General features: G+C 33.8%; 1 pseudogene; it reads left to right on the top strand.

Annotated features, from left to right (window-relative positions):
• Window positions 1-16,829: 16,829 nt before the first annotated feature.
• On the top strand, window positions 16,830-18,467 carry LOC122303647 (annotated as a pseudogene).
• The last annotated feature ends 1,071 nt before the right edge of the window (window positions 18,468-19,538 follow it).

The raw sequence follows: 19,538 nt of genomic DNA, 5'->3' as shown, positions 1-19,538 counted from the left end.
CATTTTTTCTTTTGGAGGAATATGGGTGTTTGTCCTACTCCTCTTTTGGAGGAAGGTAGGTGGTAGTACTCTTCCTCCTTGGGAGGAGAGAGTGTGGTTGTACTCCTCCTCTTTGGGAGGATGGAGCTTGGGTGTACCTTTCTTCTTTGAAAGAAATGTCGTTTTATCTCTGCTTAGACAGAGTGCTTTCTCTTTTGACTGCTGTCAGGAGAGGAGGTGTAGAAGTTTAGACAAAATCTGTCACAAAGAAATTTGTTGGCGGGAGAGCCCCTAACAGTTGAGTAGTTTTGGCTGATAATATAAATTGTCTTGTATTGATTAGTTACAAATGTAATTTCTGTTTCAGTAAATAAAATTAAAGTCTATTTCCAAAAAAAAAAAAAAAAGAGTAAACAGTAATACCTTGCACACGAAAAGGTTTGAAGGGTGCTATAATCGAAGTGCGTTAAAATTGCTGCTACCCACGTGGAAAGCAAACTGTTTCGAGGAGTGAGACGTGTCACGTGGGTTGAGTTTTGTCAAGACTTAAAAGTCAAAAGTTGGTCAGAAAAGCAATTTAGGTCCAGTCTGTAGGGCTGGGCTCCGACTCCGTCGGAGTCGGAAAGCCCAACTCCGACCTCCGACTCCGACCAAAGTCGGAGATCAAGTTGGGCTCCGACTCTGACTCCGAATCAGAGTAGATTCCGACTCCGATCGGAGTTGTCGGAGTCGGAGTAGAGGGTCGGAGCTCTAATCAGAGTTGAATGGAAGAACAAAAAAAAGAAAAAAAATAGAACAAACGAAAATCTCAACAAAGAACATTCCCCAATTCACAATTTGTTTTCTCTTTTGCAACCCAATATCAAAATCTCCAAACAAAGAACATTTCACAAAGAATAGATTTTTGCATCCTAACAAATAACAAATAAACAGAAATTATAAAAAATAACATAAATTATAAAAAATAATATAAACAGATTCACAGAAGATTTTCGCATCCTAGGGTTTTGGATTGCTCCTTAATGCGGTGGAGAAGAGGAGGCTACTGATGGTGAGAAGCGGCGGGAAGAGGTTAGGGATGAAAACCTAACCCACGTGTAGTGGAACTCGAACACAGTTCTGAGAAAATGATGGAAGTGAGAAAACGAATTGAGTAATATTAGTTGACTAAGGGAACTTGTGAGAAAACAAAGGAGGAATTTGTGAGAAAACGAATGAAGAAGCAAAAGAGAAGCTTTCGGTTCTGAGAAAATGAGGGAAGAGGTGAGAAACGGCGTAGGGTTTCGACCTGATTCCTAAAGGCTGAAGAGATAAATATATAGGATGCCGAAACGACGCCGTTTTGAACTTTTGAGGGTTTTTTTTTAAAAACACTTGGCAAAATGTAACATTTGTACGCGGGGAGGCTCGAACGTGGGTCAGTTTATTGGCAAAACACCCCATCGCACCATTAGGCCACTCAACTACTTGCTAGTTATGTTACAACATTAAATATATTAAGTTTAAATGTCGGAATTCGGAGTCGGAGCTCGGAGCAAATATGGACTCCGGACTCCGACTCCAACTCCGACTAAGGGAGTCGGAGTAACTCCGACTCCGACTCCAACTTCCGAAAATTCCGACTCCGTCGGAGTCGGAGCCTTGTCGGAATTCGGCCGGAGTTCGGAGTTCGGAAATTTTGCCCACCCCTACCAGTCTGTTTCGAAAAATGAGATAAATAAATTAAAATTAAAATTAAAATTAAATAAAATATTATTAAATATATTATTTTTATAATAAAATTTTAAAAGAATCAAATATTTATTTTAATTTATAAAAAAGTTTAAAAAAATATAATAATTAAATAAAATAAAATATTTTATGAAAATAAATAATGGCTTAAGGGCTCGAGAATGCTCTCTACAGTCGTTGTTTTATGAAAAGGATAATCGTACATTTATTATTATTTAATAATTATTTTATTATTTATAATATATTTATATTTTTATTATTTTTTAAATATATTTTTAACATCTTAAGTTATTAAAAAAAATTTTAAAATATATAATTTTAATGATAGTTATTTGTTTAATTATTAAATAAAAATAATAATAAAATTTTCATTATTCTTATAAAAATATCTGGATGCATTCCTACTGTACAGGTGTTATCTTTCAAATCATTGACAATACCAAGTCCAAATTACTATAATAATTTAGATGGATAAAGCCGTGGTTCAGCATCAGATTGATGGGATTGAGGAGAGATTTATATCTTTTGTTTGTGCTGTGTTATTATCGTGCATTCTCTTAAAAAAAATTATATTTATTTTATTATTTTTTTAATTTTTAAAATTTTTTTAATGATTAAAAATGTTAAAAAAATACTTAAAAAATAATAAAAAAAAAATACATTATAAATAATAAAATAATAATAAAAGAGTGATAAGTATATTATTATCTATTTAAAATTATATTGAACATCTTTATTAAAAGAACGTCGCCTCCTGCCTCTTCAACAGAGTTTAACCCCGTCTTAAAATAGAAAGACAAGACGAATGAACGATATTTTAGGAGTGGTATAATGTTCGCCCCTGCACATAAAAATTTTGTGTAATTATTATATATATATATATTGGTTTTAAACAAGGATTTTCACCTTTAATAATTCATATCACACCATAAATACGTAAGTATGAACGCTTCACTGGCTTGGCATCTAAACCCACGAGCAGGAAGTCTGATCAACTTCTTTAAAAAACTAGCTAGGTATTTTTATTATCTAAGGAAGACCATGCGGTGCAGGTGTTAAAGGTATTTTTATTTTTTTTTTTTAATTTTCTAAAACCAGATCTGCCGTGAGAGACTGACAACACGTTCAAAACACAGCAATGCTTGCTTGATAAGCTTGAACAATATCATTTTTCTTTTCTATATAATAATCTGCGAATATTTTCCATCAATAGTGACCACCTGCATGTGGGTCCAACAACTCCAATATTACTATTAGGTCATGCGTGACGTCCATAACCGGCGGGGAAACCCATAAAATATGCTATCCCTATATTTAACAAGAAAAAATATAATTATAAATATAATTATGTATTAATTTGTGTATTAATATAATTTAATTGATTAAAAAATAAATTTTATTAAAAATAATATTAATTTAAATTTTAAATATGAATAAATCAATATTAGTATATAGATTAATGTGCGACTATGTTTATATATAGTAAAATTCATTTAACAAGTCTAACCAGATATAAATATGCATAAAAAGGTGTAGATAAAGAAATATGTGTGTGTATATATATATATATATACTATGTCAGGACCTCACGCTAAGCACATTTATATAGTTTGGTTAAAAGTGTTTTTCATAGAAATAATATGATTTTTTTTAAAAAATTTTGATTAATGAATAATTTAATGTATAGAGATAAAAAAAAAGTAAACTTTAGCAAATATATTTAGATAATGATAGGTTGGTAAGTATAATAATCATATATTTAGATATATTAGAAAACAAAAAGATTAGTTTAAAATTAAAGTTAAGATACATTAGAATAACATAGACAAATAAAAATAGCATCATTACCATTACAATAAATACCACTACCACATTCAAAGAACGCATAAGATTTGAAATCATGTGTTTTGATATAATTTTTTTTAATTTCGACATATTTGAACATATCTTGTTCAAATCTGAGTGTTTTTATTTGTAGGTTAATTTTTTCGTTTTGTATTTGTTGCTCTTTATTTTTATTTTTTTCTATAAATCTGAACATTTATACTCAGATTAAGATCTAAGTGTTTTAAGGAAACATGTGAAATGGTGGGTTTGAGGGGGTAGGTAAAGAGTCAAACATCAGAGAGTAGGAGAGAGGTTCGAAATGAGATGAGAGAGAGAATCAGAAATGAGAGAGTTAGAAAAAAAATAATTGTATCCCTAAAATAAGAAAATAACATATTTAATAAAAAAATAAGAAAAGTTAACAAAAAAAAAAATAGTTAACAGTTAAATAGTAATTTATTATAATAGAATAGATGTAATTAAAAACTTAAAAGTTCTTAAAACTGTTGACAGTGTTGTGAATCAATGAAATGAGAGAAGGAAATTCAAAGAGATTGAGAGAGGTTCGTATTATTCATTCATAATGAACTTTGAAACACCCATATATATAAGGATATAAAAGTCTTAATTGATGACTACGACTTGGTCAATTATGATGGCTAAATGTATTCATATAATACTAGTTGATTTACAATACTTTCCCTTTGGATGACTATATTTAAATAATATGCCTCGTTAAAACCTTGCCAAAGAAAAACTTAGTGAGAAAAAAAAAAACAATGGCGATATATCATTTTCAAATTAAAAGTTCCAGGCATTTTATATCATGTATATAACTATTCACTGATATTTAACAAGCATCACCTCTTTAGGTGTTTGGACTACAGGTCCATATGTATCATATTTTATTAGTAATATCAATTATGCAAGAATTGTCTACGAGAAACTAACTACGAGTAATATCACATTTTTTTTTTATATAAATACCCACTGATATTCAACAAGTATAACCTCTTTAGATGTTTGGATTACAAGTCCATATGCATCATATTTTAATAGTGATATCAATTCTGCATGAATTGTTTCTTTTAAATTTAGTCAATATTTTACGTCGGTATTCTCTGACGGTTCTTGATTTATTTTCATCATTAATTCTGGTAATGTCAATTGTCATCTTATATGGAAATACGTTATTGACAACGATTTTATTTCTATCCATAATTTCTCCAATATTCATAAAATGTATCGAGATCTCATTACTTTCAGGTACCTGTCCCTCTTCAATGGAAGACATTTTCATGAAAAAACCTCTTCATGAGGCACTCTTCAAGAAGTTTATACTCTTTAAGAGTTTATATGGAAGAATTTTATACATAAAATTTGGATTGACTTTATTACTTGTTTTGTGGGTACGGCCTCTTCAGGAGCACCAAATTATTTGTGCTTTTCTCTTTCGAGATGTTTTATCTTTTGTATCAATAGGTCTCACATACCTTTAGACATGTCTTATATTCATCAGACTGCTAAATTTCTTAATTGACCTAAGGGACTTCAATCTTCGCTGGGATTTTAGCAGCTAAAATATGAGACATTTTTATCTTATTACATCTATAATTTAATTATCATCTGAACTTTCAATTCACCTATGATAATCAAGATAACGTTGAATTATTTCATTTTATTTGCTTCTAGCAAATTTTTCTTTCCACTTATGGTGGTATTTATAGTAAAAGAATCTTCTAGTTCTTTTATGGACGTCCATATGAAAATCATTCGACTTATCGTAATTAATTTTGGATGATCAAGATAATCATAAAAAAGATACAAATATTTTGAATCATATCACTTTTGATGCATCATAATATTTGATTCAATAGTTGTATAATATCATCTCAAAGAGAAAGCTAGTAATTTTTCCAATACGAGCTTCTGGCCCGAAATCATAAAAATATTATAAAGGTATTTATTATCACGTCCAATCTTTTAGTTTCTTTGAATAAAATGCATCATTCTCTTCACTTCAGGGAATAAAATGATATAAATCTAATATCATTCACTTCAGGGAATGTTGTGGAACTATTAGGATGTGACTAATGATTTCTTAATGAAAACTCATTATTTTGCTTAGCCACTAAAAGACCATATATAAATTTAGAATATATTATGAATTTTTACACTTGATATTGCTACTTCAGGAGCACATTCGAGGCATTCATTTAAACATATATTCTTTAGTGACTTTTATCTATACAATTTCAATTATGCAACTTCAGGTGCATTAATCATAATGAGCTTTTGGTATACGTATCACTCATTTAAACTATGAGATATTCAATAAAATTATTGATTTAGGACGATTCTTCAGGGATGCTCAATTTCTATTTCAATATGAAACTTAACATCAATAATTCATAATAAGTATAAAAAGTAAATAGAACTTGTAAATAAACTATGAGAATAAAAATTTACTAAAGATATAAACGAAATGTAAATTATGAAAAATTTTAATTCATCATAAATATAACTTGAGATGTAAACTATGTGAATAAATATAGAATTTATCAAATAATAATAATAAATATAATTATTAATACTTACATTAGAGATTGCAAATAATATATTAAAAAACTTATTTAAAATAAAAGACTATTATCCCTCTCGATTTCACTCATTCCACCAAAGCACAGTGGTACTCCCTTCATCTTCCCCAAGACTCTTACTGTCCCTCCTCAATTTGTGTAAGAATTCGTCGACAACGAAAGAGTGTCTTGGTTTGTGTTGCTATTGCTTCTTTTTTTGTTTTTTTTGTTTTTTGGCTTGATTTCTGTATGTTTGTTTGGTGGGTTGGAGGATGGAAAACAAGGAAGAGAAAAGCGACGACTTCTATATAGTTCTGGGGCTGAAAAAGGAATAAATTGTGTTGGAGTTCAGGAATGCTTATAAGAAACTTGCGCTGGTTAGCATTGGAAACATTTCTTGTTTGCTTTTTTCAAAGGCTTCTTCACCATTTAATCAAATGGGTCTTCTTTTAAATCTAAAAATATCTAAACTTTTCCTGAGCTTAGTTTCTCAAATGAACACATGGTTTCCTTCCGGATCAATGAAAAATTATTATTTTTATGATAATTTTTGAACTGTAAGAGGATTTTGGTCTATGGGATTTCCTGTAAGAGAAAAAGAGGAACGATAAATTTTTATTGGGATATGAGAGAAACTGTGTGAATTAGAGAAAAACGTGACTTTCGAAGAGAAGAAAGAGAAAATCAGGAAAGTAAAAAAAATGAAAGAGAAAAAAAGGGTAAAGATGCTGACTGTATGTCTGATATAGCTGCAGTAAAAGATCAAAATATTTATTTTTACACGGAAATAAAAGCACAATACAAGAGTTAAAAAAGAGACTACATAATATATACGGAAAAATAAAACGGAATGGAAAAGTTACTGTTTATTTATGTAGTAATGGGATAGATATTTATTATTATAGATAGATATATATATATATATATATGTTATAAAACTTATGTTTTATAGTTACAAAATTGCCAAGATTTATTTAATAATGAAATCCACTGTTTAATATTCTATATATAAAATTTGTTTACAGAAAAACAACAAGTATTTCTTTCTGTTTATAACTCAAAACAGAATGCTCAAGATTACACCAGTCGCAATATATATATCAGCTATGTTCACAAAACCAACATTATACCAACACAGATCCAACTCTTAATATACAGCACCTTCCAAATCAGATATAAAGCACAAATCAACGAGATAAACAAGAACAGATATATCAGGAGATTACGAGAAACAGATATGAACAAAAAAAATAAGAAAGTAAGAAAAGAACACACCGAGATACGTGATTCAACCCTATCGGTCTACATTCACGACAGGAATGGCCTTAGAGATCTTTATTAATAAATTAATGAATCACAGAGAAACCTTAGTTCATAGTATTACAGAACCCTCTCATCACTTACACAGAAATCACACGGATTTCTCCTCACAAGAACAAACCCTAGAAAACCCTAGAGAATCGCCATTTCCTCTCCTCTCTACCTCTCTGGTTTCTACCGATACACAAATGAGGTCACTCTCTTAGGGTTACATCAGATAAGAGAGTATATATACGGTATAATGGATCAGCAACACGTGTATTACATCCAGCAGCTCAGCATCTCCCTTCAGGTTCATGGCACATGTTCCTCACGTGCCTTTAATGCTGAGTTAGAACTTCAGGGAACGAGATCGAGCCACAAAGTCTTCACAGCACTTAATCACATATTAAAATCATTAGTAATTAAAGTAATAACAAACAGTAAATGAAATGTATTGTCACACATATTACAATTCTCCACCTTGGCAAAACATTTATTTGCCTGGTGTTTTTAAGTATATACTCATATATATAACCCTCTTCATTGGCACATTCCTGCACTGTCCCCCTAATGAGGACTGACTCTTGACTCCATACCTACTAAGTTCAGACAGTGTCTGAACTTGGACCATGGGACAGACTTGGTCATCATATCTGAGGGGTTATCCTCAATTGAGACTTTTTCCACACCTACTACTTTGGATTCTATAACATCTCTTACAAAGTGAAGCCGTATATCAATGTGTTTAGACCTCTCATGAAAAATTTGGTTTTTATCTAAGTGAAGTGTGCTTTGATTATCACAATGCACTATGATGTTACCACTGAAAATATTTAATTCACTTGCAATCCCTTTTAACCATATGACCTCTTTAATAGCTTCGGTCAATGCTATATGTGACGCCCCCAAATTCTGTTTGGGATCGAACGGACATTTGAAGCGTCGAGACATGCAACACAAGGTTACCTGCCCCCGTTCATGACATATAAGATGCAATAATCCTAACATGCATCTAACATTATGCAATATTCGCAGCGGATAATTTTTTTCTTTAGCAATACTATGCACCAAACTGAAAATATCTCAATACTTAAAACATACTTCATACATAAAGATCCATTGAATAACTAAGATTACAACACTATTCCAAAATAGTTATGATCCAAAAGTACTGGAGATGCAACTCCATCGTACAAGTAGTAATTTAACTACTATATTAACATTAACGACGCACCGTCGTTCAGTCGACTGTGTCTAGTTGGTCAGTTCCTGATTCTCCTTCAGGTCCTGTAACAAGATCTACCATTCGAGAGGAATGGTAGTTGGGACTACCACAGTGAGAATCTCAGCAAGTTAACAAAAAACTTCCACACAGACTAATGATGCATGGATGACAATAAAAGCATAAATGCATAATCAAATTCATAAGTAATTAAAGAATAACTTAGCGTACAACATAGCATAATTGACATAACTTAAATTGAAACATGAACTGAACTTGACTTGACATGAATTTGATCTGAAACTTGACTTAGCATGAACTTGCTCTGAAACTTGAATTAACATGAAAAATACATACTCCACAGTTGTTGTAGCCCCATGTATTCTACGTGTAAATACATACTCCACAGTTGTTGTGGCCCCATGTATTCTACACAAACTTGACTTAACATTAAAAATACATACTCCACAGTTGTTGTGGCCCCATGTATTCTACACAAACTTGACTTAACATGAAAAATACATACTCCACAGTTGTTGTGGCCCCATGTATTCTACGTGTAAATACATACTCCACAGTTGTTGTGGCCCCATGTATTCTACACAAACTTGACTTAACATTAAAAATACATACTCCACAGTTGTTGTGGCCCCATGTATTCTACACAAACTTGACTTAACATGAAAAATACATACTCCACAGTTGTTGTAGCCCCATGTATTTTACGCATCACAATTGTAGTTAAATACATACTCCATAGTTGTTGTGGCCCCATGTATTCTACACAAACTTGACTTAACATTAAAAATACATACTCCACAGTTGTTGTGGCCCCATGTATTCTACACAAACTTGACTTAACATGAAAAATACATACTCCACAGTTGTTGTGGCCCCATGTATTCTACACATCATAATGTACTCAAGATGAAATGTGACTGGAATACGAAAGGACTGAAGTCCTGACGTAACATAACGTGACTTGAACATAACTTAGAATACATGACCAACTTGAGATAGAAACATTTCGTAACATGGCATAACATATAATAGACAACATATTTAACATGACATACTTGCAACAGTGAATATTACATGACTTGACTTACATGTAATAGATGACATACTTAGCATGACGTACTTGTAATGTACAGTAATACATAACAGAATATATTATGTAACAGATAAAAATTGATGACAGAATAAATTCTGTATAATAGACAATTACATGATAACTTGACATGGCATGGCACATATGATAACATACATACATACACTGTAGTTCTTTTACTTAACACACATACACAGTAGACTGCTAGTAAGTTAAAAGCTAACTTACCTCGATCTTCGCGTTTCTTATAAAACTTCAAGTGCGATCACGAGGAACTGTAATTAGTTATTCTAAAAGTTAGAACTAAATCACTAAAAATTTGAAATATGAAAAATACTAACTTAAAGAGTAAAATTTTCATTTTACTCTCTACATGTGGGAAAATGACCGTTTTACCCATAACTTAAGGATTTTGCATACTAACTCCAAAAGTTTCCAAAATTTACATTTCTCATGTAAATTTTGTCCTAAATTTAAATATCAACTCAGAAAAATTTAAAACAAAACACAACTATGAAGAACACACTATGGCCGAAACATCCATAGGCCATTTCCCTTGATTTTTGTTGCAAATCCTTCCAACTTCAAAACTCATGCTTAAACCAAAATTTTGCAACAAACATCTTCCAATCCTAAGTTCAAAACCATATTTAAAACATCCATTTAGAAAAAGCTAATAATTAACACCAAACTTTTTTGTAAAAAGATCCAAGCACTTGAATCACAAGTTTTGACCTTAAATCAAAACATCTCCAAGAATTTCAAAAATCAAATCTTACTTCTAACATATTCATAATATCGTCCTAACATCAACCATGCTTTAAATCATCGAACTAAAGTCACCAAAATCACAAAATAACATTTGGAGTTTTTGGTTTTACACTTAGTCCAAAAACATAAACTTTTTCCTCAACTAGTTTTGATAAATCTCTTGATCTATGACTTATAAATATGTGATCTTCAAACCAAACCATCACATGGTTTAAAAAGATGTCCTAAAACATATATAAGCTTCTAATTCAAGATCACATGGTTAAAAATTAACCAAAACATAAATTTAGCCAAGAACATCCACACTTTGGCTTATTTGAATATCTCTTTGCATAAAATTTCATATCTTTGAAACTAACATCAAATATCTTCAAAATAATAATATAACATGTATATAAGATACTTAGTATCCTCCAATAAAATTATTAAAGTCATTAGAATAGGTTTAGACCACCAAAGAGTTAAACTTTCTCAAAACAGAAACTGTTTTTCCTCTTCCAGTTTCTAAGTTTCTAAATCTAAGAAAATCTTTCATCAAAACCTTTAATCATGAAAAAATCCTTAACCAATAGTCATATATACATGTTAACAATACTCCATAAAAATTTCGGACCAATATCTATCCATTAGCTTGGTCAAAAACTCCAAACTATAACATACTCTCCAGATTCACGCCCAGAATGACCTTTCCATGGTTAAAAATACTTTTGACTGACCAAATGACTATGGAATGATACAAAAAATACATCTACGGAAACTAGACTCAAAGATGAACAACTTATATGAAGGAGACTTTATGATAAAACACTTACAAAAGCTTCGAAATGGGTGTGCAAAAGAACTCCTAAAAGCTGTCCGAGAGAGAGTGTTTGGTATTCTTTCAATGGAAAGCATAAATGAAAATAATTTCGTGGGGAGGGGTGGCTGGAGATACTTGTGGATAAGATATGGAAGAGATAAGGCTGGAGTGAGAGTTAAGTGTAGGACTCTCTTACCCGAAATGAGAGTTAAGTGTAGGACTCTCTTACCGGAGTGAGAATGGAGTGTAGGACTCTCTTACCTAATAATATCTACAAAAATCAACTCAAGATATTTTTACCCAATAATATCCACGAAATTAGCTTAAAATATTTTCTAAATGTGGAGTAGACTTGGAAGAGTAAGGTGGTTAAAATCTTTCCATGTGTATTTTAAATCTATGTTCTTAAGATATTTTCCAAATGTGTATTTTGCTTAGGTGTCATGATCTCACACCTTGATTTCCTTCATAATTCCATCTAATGGTTTCTTTTTGTGCTAAGTATCTAATACTATTCATTATGTGTGGTTAAGATCTTGCCAAGTATCCAAATAAAATTTCGCTAACCTAATTTGGACATTTCACACTGTGATTTTGAAAACACTGCGTTTAGTACGTTTACCGAGATTACTATTCACTCCAAAAATAAACGTAATAAACTTAGTACTGAAAAATCCTAAATATTCAATTAAGCCTAGTGGTGTAGACTATAATGTATTCTGACACTTCTAACTATCTCAAATAATTAAAATCGCATTTCTGGCACCATAGTGAGTGATAACACTAACTATATTGACAGGCTAAAACCTATGCGATTAGTCGATTTGTGTAAACTTACGGAATTTTCACGAGGTTCTTAAGGTCAAAAGAAATTCCACAATTGAATTTCTAGCGGGCTGTTACACTATATACTCAGCTTCTGTGGTGGACAATGCCACCACAGATTGTAAGTGTGATTTCCAGGTAATAGCCCCCTCAAAAGCAATAAATACATAACCAGTTAATGACTTCCTAGTATCTATGCTCCCAGCAAAATCAGAGTCTACAAAGCTAGCCAATTCACAACCCTCTTTCACGTTGTTCCCAAAAGTGAGACCCAAGTTAATAGTGCCAGCCAGGTATCTTAATACCCATTTAATGGCCTGCCAGTGGGGTTTTCCTGGGTTACCCATAAATCTACTAACTACACTCACTGCATAGGTTAGATCAGGCCTAGAACAGACCATTGCATACATTATAATTCCACCATGCTAGCATAAGGGATTTGTTGTATAAAACTAATATCAGAGTCTGTTTTAGGAGGTTGATCTAAAGACAATTTGAAATGTTGCCCTAAGGGTGTTACTACATGCTTGACATGTTCCATACCAAATCTATTGAGAATTTTAGAGATGTAATTTTTCTAAGATAAGTATAGCATATCAGCATTCCTATCTCTTTCAATTTCCATTCCTAAAATTCTCTTAGCAAAACCCAATTCCTTCATTTCAAATTCTGATTTTAGCATGCTTTTAACTTGATCAATTAAAACAATGTCTTTACAAACAACCAGCATGTCATCAACATACAATAGGAGATAAACAAATATTCTTTTTTCTTCCTTGTAATAGACACAACTATCATGGCAGCTTCTTTTAAAATCATTATTAATCATGTGTGTATCAAATCTCTTATACCACTGTCTAGGTGATTGTTTGAGACTATATAAAGATTTTTTAAGAAGACACACTTGATTATTTTTAATTTCTTTGGTAAAACCTTCAGGAGGCTACATATAAATTTCTTCTTCAAGTTCTCCATGCAGAAAAGCAGTTTTAACATCTAACTGTTCTAGATGCAAGTTTTCAAAAGTTGTATAAGCTAGCAGTAGCCTAATGGAGCTGTGTTTAACCACAGGGGAGAAGATTTCATTGAAATCAATTCCTTCCCTCTGTGTAAATCCTTTGAATACTAGTTTAGCCTTATACCTGGTCCCTTCTACCCCTGGCATGCTTTCCTTTTTTTTATAGATCCACTTGAATCCAACAAGCTTAACCCCTCTAGGTTTAGGCACTAAAACTCAGGTTTTATTTTTATTTAGAGATTTCATTTCCTCATGCATAGCAAGGATCCATTTGGAGGAATTCTTGCTAGCCTTTGCCTCTTTATAAGTTTTAGGTTCCTGATAAACTATCTCATCAGCTATTGTTAAGGCATACATAGTTAAATCAGCTTGACCATACCTTATAGGAGGTTTAATGACTCTCTTTTGCCTATCTCTTACTAGATTATAGGAGTTAGCTCTATCTTGAACCATGTTCCCTGAGTACTCTTCCTCAGGGTGACTACTTTCCCCAATTTTAGGTTCAGATTGAGCCTTTACTTGCTCCACCTCAATCTGAGATCCTCTTGGGGACTTAACAGTTTTTTGGTCTACCCTTTCTTCCTGTACCCGAGCCATTTGTGACTCATTAAAAGTCACATCCCTGCTCACTATGCTATTATATCTTCCTGATCCATCTACCCATAGCTTGTAACCCTTAACACCTTCAGGATACCTTATGACGATGCACTTAAGTGCCCTAGGTTCCAACTTGTCAATTTTTGAATGTGCATAGGCAACACACCCAAAAACTCTTAAGTAGTCATACTTTGGAGGTTTTCCAAACCATAACTCATGAGGAGTTTTAAAACCTATGGCAAATGAAGGACATTTATTAATCAGATGTCCAGCAGTAGTGGCAGCTTCTGCCCAGAATGTTTTAGGCAGCCCTGAGTTTGACAACATGCACCTTACCTTTTCCAAGATGGTTCTATTCATTCTTTCAGCTAAGCCATTCTATTGTGGGGTTTCCCTCACTGTCTTATGCCTAAGAATTCCTTCCTTTTGACAGTACATGTTAAACTCATTTGAGAGAAACTCTAAACCATTATCAGTCCTTAAGATCTTGAGTTTTCTACCTACTTGATTTTCTACAAGAGTCTTCCACTCCTTGAACTTTTCAAAGGTGTCACTCTTGTTTTTAAGGATGTAAATATAAACCTTCCTAGAGTAGTCATCCACTAAAGAGAGAAAATAGCTCCCTCCACCATGTGAATTTACTCTTGCTGGTCCCCATAGGTCAGAATGAACATAATCTAGGGTTTGCTTAGTGTTGTGGGTTGCTGATTTAAAACTAACCCTTTTTGCCTTTCCATAGATACAATCTTCACATAAAGGTAAATTTCCTAGGTTTGGATCACTCAGCAGCCCTTGTTTTTGTAATTCTAAAAGCCCCCCTTGACTTACATGCCCAAGCCTCCTATGCCATAGTACAGCTTTGTTTTCTACTATGTTTTGAGTTGGGGATGCTTCCCCAACTACTGCTTTCCCAAGTAGTGTATATAACCCATTTTTTATTTCTCCTTTCATGATAACTAGGGAACTTTTAGTAACTCTAAGTACCCCTGCCTCAGATTTGAAAGAATAACCTACCAAGTCAAGCATACCAAGAGAAATTAAAATTCTCTTTAATTCAGGTATGAATCTGACCTCACTCAAAACCTTTTCAATTCCATCATGCATTTTAAGTCTAACTGACCCTATTTCCATGACTTTGCAGGCCTTGTTGTTACCTAGAATTACATGTCCCCCTTCTTGTTCAAAGAATGTCTCAAACCACTCCCTTACTGGACACATATGAAAAGAGCATCCAAAATTCATTATCCACTCTGTTTTTGAATCAACCTCACTCATTGTGAGTACCTCAGCACTCTCATACCCTTCTAAAACCACAGAGGCATCCCCTGCCTCTTTGGTTTTATTTTCAGGATTATTTTTCCTATCAGGGCAATCTTTCTTAAAATGCCCTTCCTTGTGACAGTGGAAACACTTGAATTGTTTTCCCTTTGACTTAGACCTATACCTCTTACTTTCATTATTGCCCTTCTTTTCTCTCTTTTCTATTTTGCCCCTGACAGACAAGCCTTCCCCATGATTCTGTTTGGTATCTCCCCTACTTTGAAGTTCCCTAGTATGAAGTACAGATTGTACTTCATCAAGTGTCAAAGAGTCCCTACCATACATCATGGTTTCTTTTAGACTTAGGTATGATGAGTCCAAAGAACTCATCAAAAGGATGGACTGATCCTCATCCTCCACCTTAATGTCTATATTAGTTAAGTCTAATATGATTTTGTTGAACTCATCTAGGTGCTGTCCTATTGGAGTCCCAGGGGTCATCTTGAAAGTATATAGTTTTGTTTTCTTGTGTAATATGTTTACTAAAGACTTTGTCATATATAGATTTTCTAATTTTAGCCAAATGCCTGCAGCCGTGTCCTCACTAGCCACCTCTCTTAAGACTTTATCCCTAAGAGAGAGGATTAGGGCACTATGGGCTTTCTGGAAAATGTCCTTCTGGACAGACCCCTTATCTTCCTCTTTTGAGGAAGAGCCCTTCTGTTTCCCACATAGGAGAGCATCCTGTAGTCCATGTTGGACTAGCAGTGCTCTCATCTTTATTCTCCATAGGCCAAAATCATTGTTACCAGTGAACTTTTCTATATCAAATCTCATAGTCCCCATTGAACCTGGCTCTAGATACCACTTGTTATAAAACTTATGTTTTATAGTTACAAAATTGCCAAGATTTATTTAATAATGAAATCCACTGTTTAATATTCTATATATAAGATTTGTTTACAGAAAAACAACGACAAGTATTTCTTTCTGTTTATGACTCAAAACAGAATGCTTAAGATTGCACTAGTCACAATATATATATCAGCTATGTTCACAAAACCAACATTATACCAACACAGATACAACTCTTAATATACAGCACCTTCCAGATCAGATATAAAGCACGAATCAACAAGATAAACAAGAACAGATATATCAGGAGATTACGAGAAATAGATATGAACAAGAAAAGTAAGAAAAATAAGAAAGTAAGGAAAGAACACATCGAGATACGTGGTTCGACCCTATCGGTGTACATCCACGGCAGGAATGACATCAGAGATCTTTATTGATAAATCAATGAATCATAGAGAAGCTTTAGTTCATAGGATTACAGAACCCTCTCATCACTTACACAGAAATCACATGGATTTCTCCTCTCAAGAACAAACCCTAGAAAACCCTAGAGAATCGCCCTTTCCTTTCCTCTTTACCTCTCTGGTTTCTGCCGATACACAAATGAGGTCACTCTCTTAGGGTTACATCAGATAAGAGAGCATATATATGGTATAACGGATCAGCAACACGTGTATTACATCGCAGCTCAGCATCTCCCTTCAGGTTCACGGCACATGTTCCTCACGTGCCTTTAATGCTGATTTAGAGCTTCAGGGAACGAGATCGGGCCACAAAGTCTTCACAACACTTAATCACATATTAAAATCATTAGTAATTAAAGTAATAACAAACAGGGATAGATATTTATTATTATAAATATATATATATATATATATATATATATATGTATATATTCATTCCATGATTGCTTTATATATGTGTGAAGGGTATATAGAAGAAAGAAGAAAGGACGACATAACAGCTGGTAATTTGGTACTGCAAGATGAAGAGAGTAGAGCTTGTGTTCATCCCGAGTCCCGAAATGGGTCATCTCGTTTCAGCTATTTAGTTTTCGAAGCGATTGCTTGATCGAGATGACTGTTTCTCAGTCACGGTTCTCAGCACCAAGCGAGGACATGTAGTCACAACCGATGCGTACATAGAGTCGATTGCTGCTTCCGATACCCGTGTAAAATTTATCCATCTTCCTCATGTAGACTCACAACGCCAAGAAAAGCCTGTTGAGAAAGACAACACCCATCGCGTACAGAGCCAAAATGATCTTGTCAAAGAAGCTATCCTCAACCAGGTATTGCCAACTACCATTCCACTTGCAGGGTTGGTGGTTGATATGTTCAATTCCTCCATGATCGATGTGGCTCATGAGCTTGGTGTCCCGTCTTATGTGTTTTTCACAAGTAATGCTGCCTTTCTTGGTTTCATGCTCTACCTTCCAACTCGACATGACCAGCTGGGCATCCCGTTTAGAGAATCGGATCCGGATTCAGTCATCGCGAGTTATGTTAACCCAGTTCCTTCTAGTGTTTTCCCTTCGTTTGCGTTGGAAAATTCGGTCGTCGTCAAAGGCCTTGAGTACCTACCCATGGTAAACCGTGGTAGAAAGTTCAAAGAGGTCGATGGGATTATTGTCAACACGTTTTACGAGCTGGAAACCCATGCGGTTGACTCATTTCTGGATGATAAAACGCCTCCAGTTTACACAGTGGGGCCGGTGATTGACCTCGAGAATAAGAATCATTCGGGAGTCAATCAGATCAAACACGAGGAGATCATGAAGTGGCTTGATGATCAACCTCCATCATCGGTGGTGTTCCTGTGCTTTGGAAGCTGGGGGACCTTCAGTGCACCCCAGCTGAAAGAGATAGCACTTGGGCTCAAGCGGAGTGGCCACTAATTCCTGTGGTCAAAACGTTTGAGAATCTCAAGTGATAGGTTTGCCCCGCTTACGGATTCCAATAATCTGGACGAGATATTGCCCCCAGGATTTCTGGAAAGAACGAAAGAAGTTGGAATTATATGTGGTTGGGCTCCACAAGTGGAGGTGCTGTCCCACAAATCCATCGGAGGGTTTGTGACACATTGCGGATGGAACTCGATCTTGGAGAGTGTGTGGTATGGTGTACCGATGGCCGCATGGCCAATGTACGCGGAACAGCAAATAAATGCATTCCAGATGGTGAGGGATCTGGGGCTAGCAGTGGACTTGAAGATGGATTACAGGCGTGATGGTGAGCTTGTGATGGCTGAGAAGATAGAGCAATCGGTGAAATGCTTGATGGAACCTGATATGGAGGCGAGGAAGAGGGTGAAAGAGATGAGCGAGAATAGTAGAAAGGCTGCGATGGAGGGTGGATCTTCGCATTCTTCACTTGGACGGTTGATCGAGGCTCTGCTGCTGTCACCTGTCGCCAAATTATAATATAGTGCCTGGGAAGTGAAAATATATATGTGCGAGCGTGTGATTTGATGAAAAATGAATGGATCTTTTCGTGTTTCAAGGATCGAGTTTTGTTGCTTGTGTGCATCATAAAAATGGTGCTGTTAAAGCTATATTATATACCCTACGTTTAGCATGATAATGGATTAAACATTTTTCTTACAAGTTTCAGTTGGATGCAGCTAACGGATCATGAAAGTCTACCGCAGATGTTGGAGTTTAGCAAGATGATATCTGAATTCTTAGATTAAAAAAATTGAAAAAAAAAAATACAAGAGTATGTTGATTGGGTATAATCTAGAAAATGTCTCAGATCCTAGTAATTAGATTTTATCGGTTCATCGGCCAGCCAAGCGAACACCATCTCTAGCAATTTTGTGTTTTTCGTTTTTTGGCAATTAGGATTATATACAACACAAAGCACAGTAAAACTCCATAAAAGTCTAACCCACCCACTGATTTGGGTTAATTATATCACTAAAGTAAAAAATAAAAATAAATAAATAAACAAATAAAAAGACAACGGCATTCTTGTACCTATCATACACGAGCAAATTTTAGAGAATTTTTCTAGTTTTTAAGATTTTAATTTCAATACTTTTATTGATAAAATCTAAGGTCTCGGTTGGTTATATAATTCACATAAAATAAAATGAGATTTTTTAATAGTAACGAGATTTTTTAACTAAAATTACATGAAATAATTTGTTAAAAATGTGTGTTTGGATAGTGTGATGAGATGGGATAGTTTTTACTTTTTGTAATTTAAAAAAGGTGTGGATCCCACGATTTGGAGGAAACCCGTTCATTTAAGATTTTGCACTAGTAATTTACTATTCACTTACTATTTTTGTTAATTATGACTGTTCATTTACTATTTTATACTATTCACTTACTTTTCTATCAATTTTGTACTATTCATTTACTATTTTGTCCTGTTTATTGTCAATTTTACACTATTTTACTTGCTGTTAATTTCAGTGAATATTTTTAAAATTTAGAGATGAAATACACCATTTGAATAGACAAGGCCTTTGTACCGTACAACTCCAAAAGAGATATAAGTATCTCATCTAGCTAACTAAACTGGGCCTTAATTTATTAAAATCTTATTCATTACAAAAGGGGTTGAGAAAAAAAAAACGTGCACCGCTCGTGGTGGGAAATTTTCCCTTTTTGAGAGATCCCTTTAGAGCACTGCATTCAGCTCTTTATATGT

Source organism: Carya illinoinensis, chromosome 3 (assembly GCF_018687715.1).
Source record: "Carya illinoinensis cultivar Pawnee chromosome 3, C.illinoinensisPawnee_v1, whole genome shotgun sequence".
In the NCBI taxonomy this organism is placed as follows: domain Eukaryota; kingdom Viridiplantae; phylum Streptophyta; class Magnoliopsida; order Fagales; family Juglandaceae; genus Carya; species Carya illinoinensis.
Note: the sequence above shows the minus strand (reverse complement) of the source record. Positions and strands in the feature narration are given on the sequence as shown.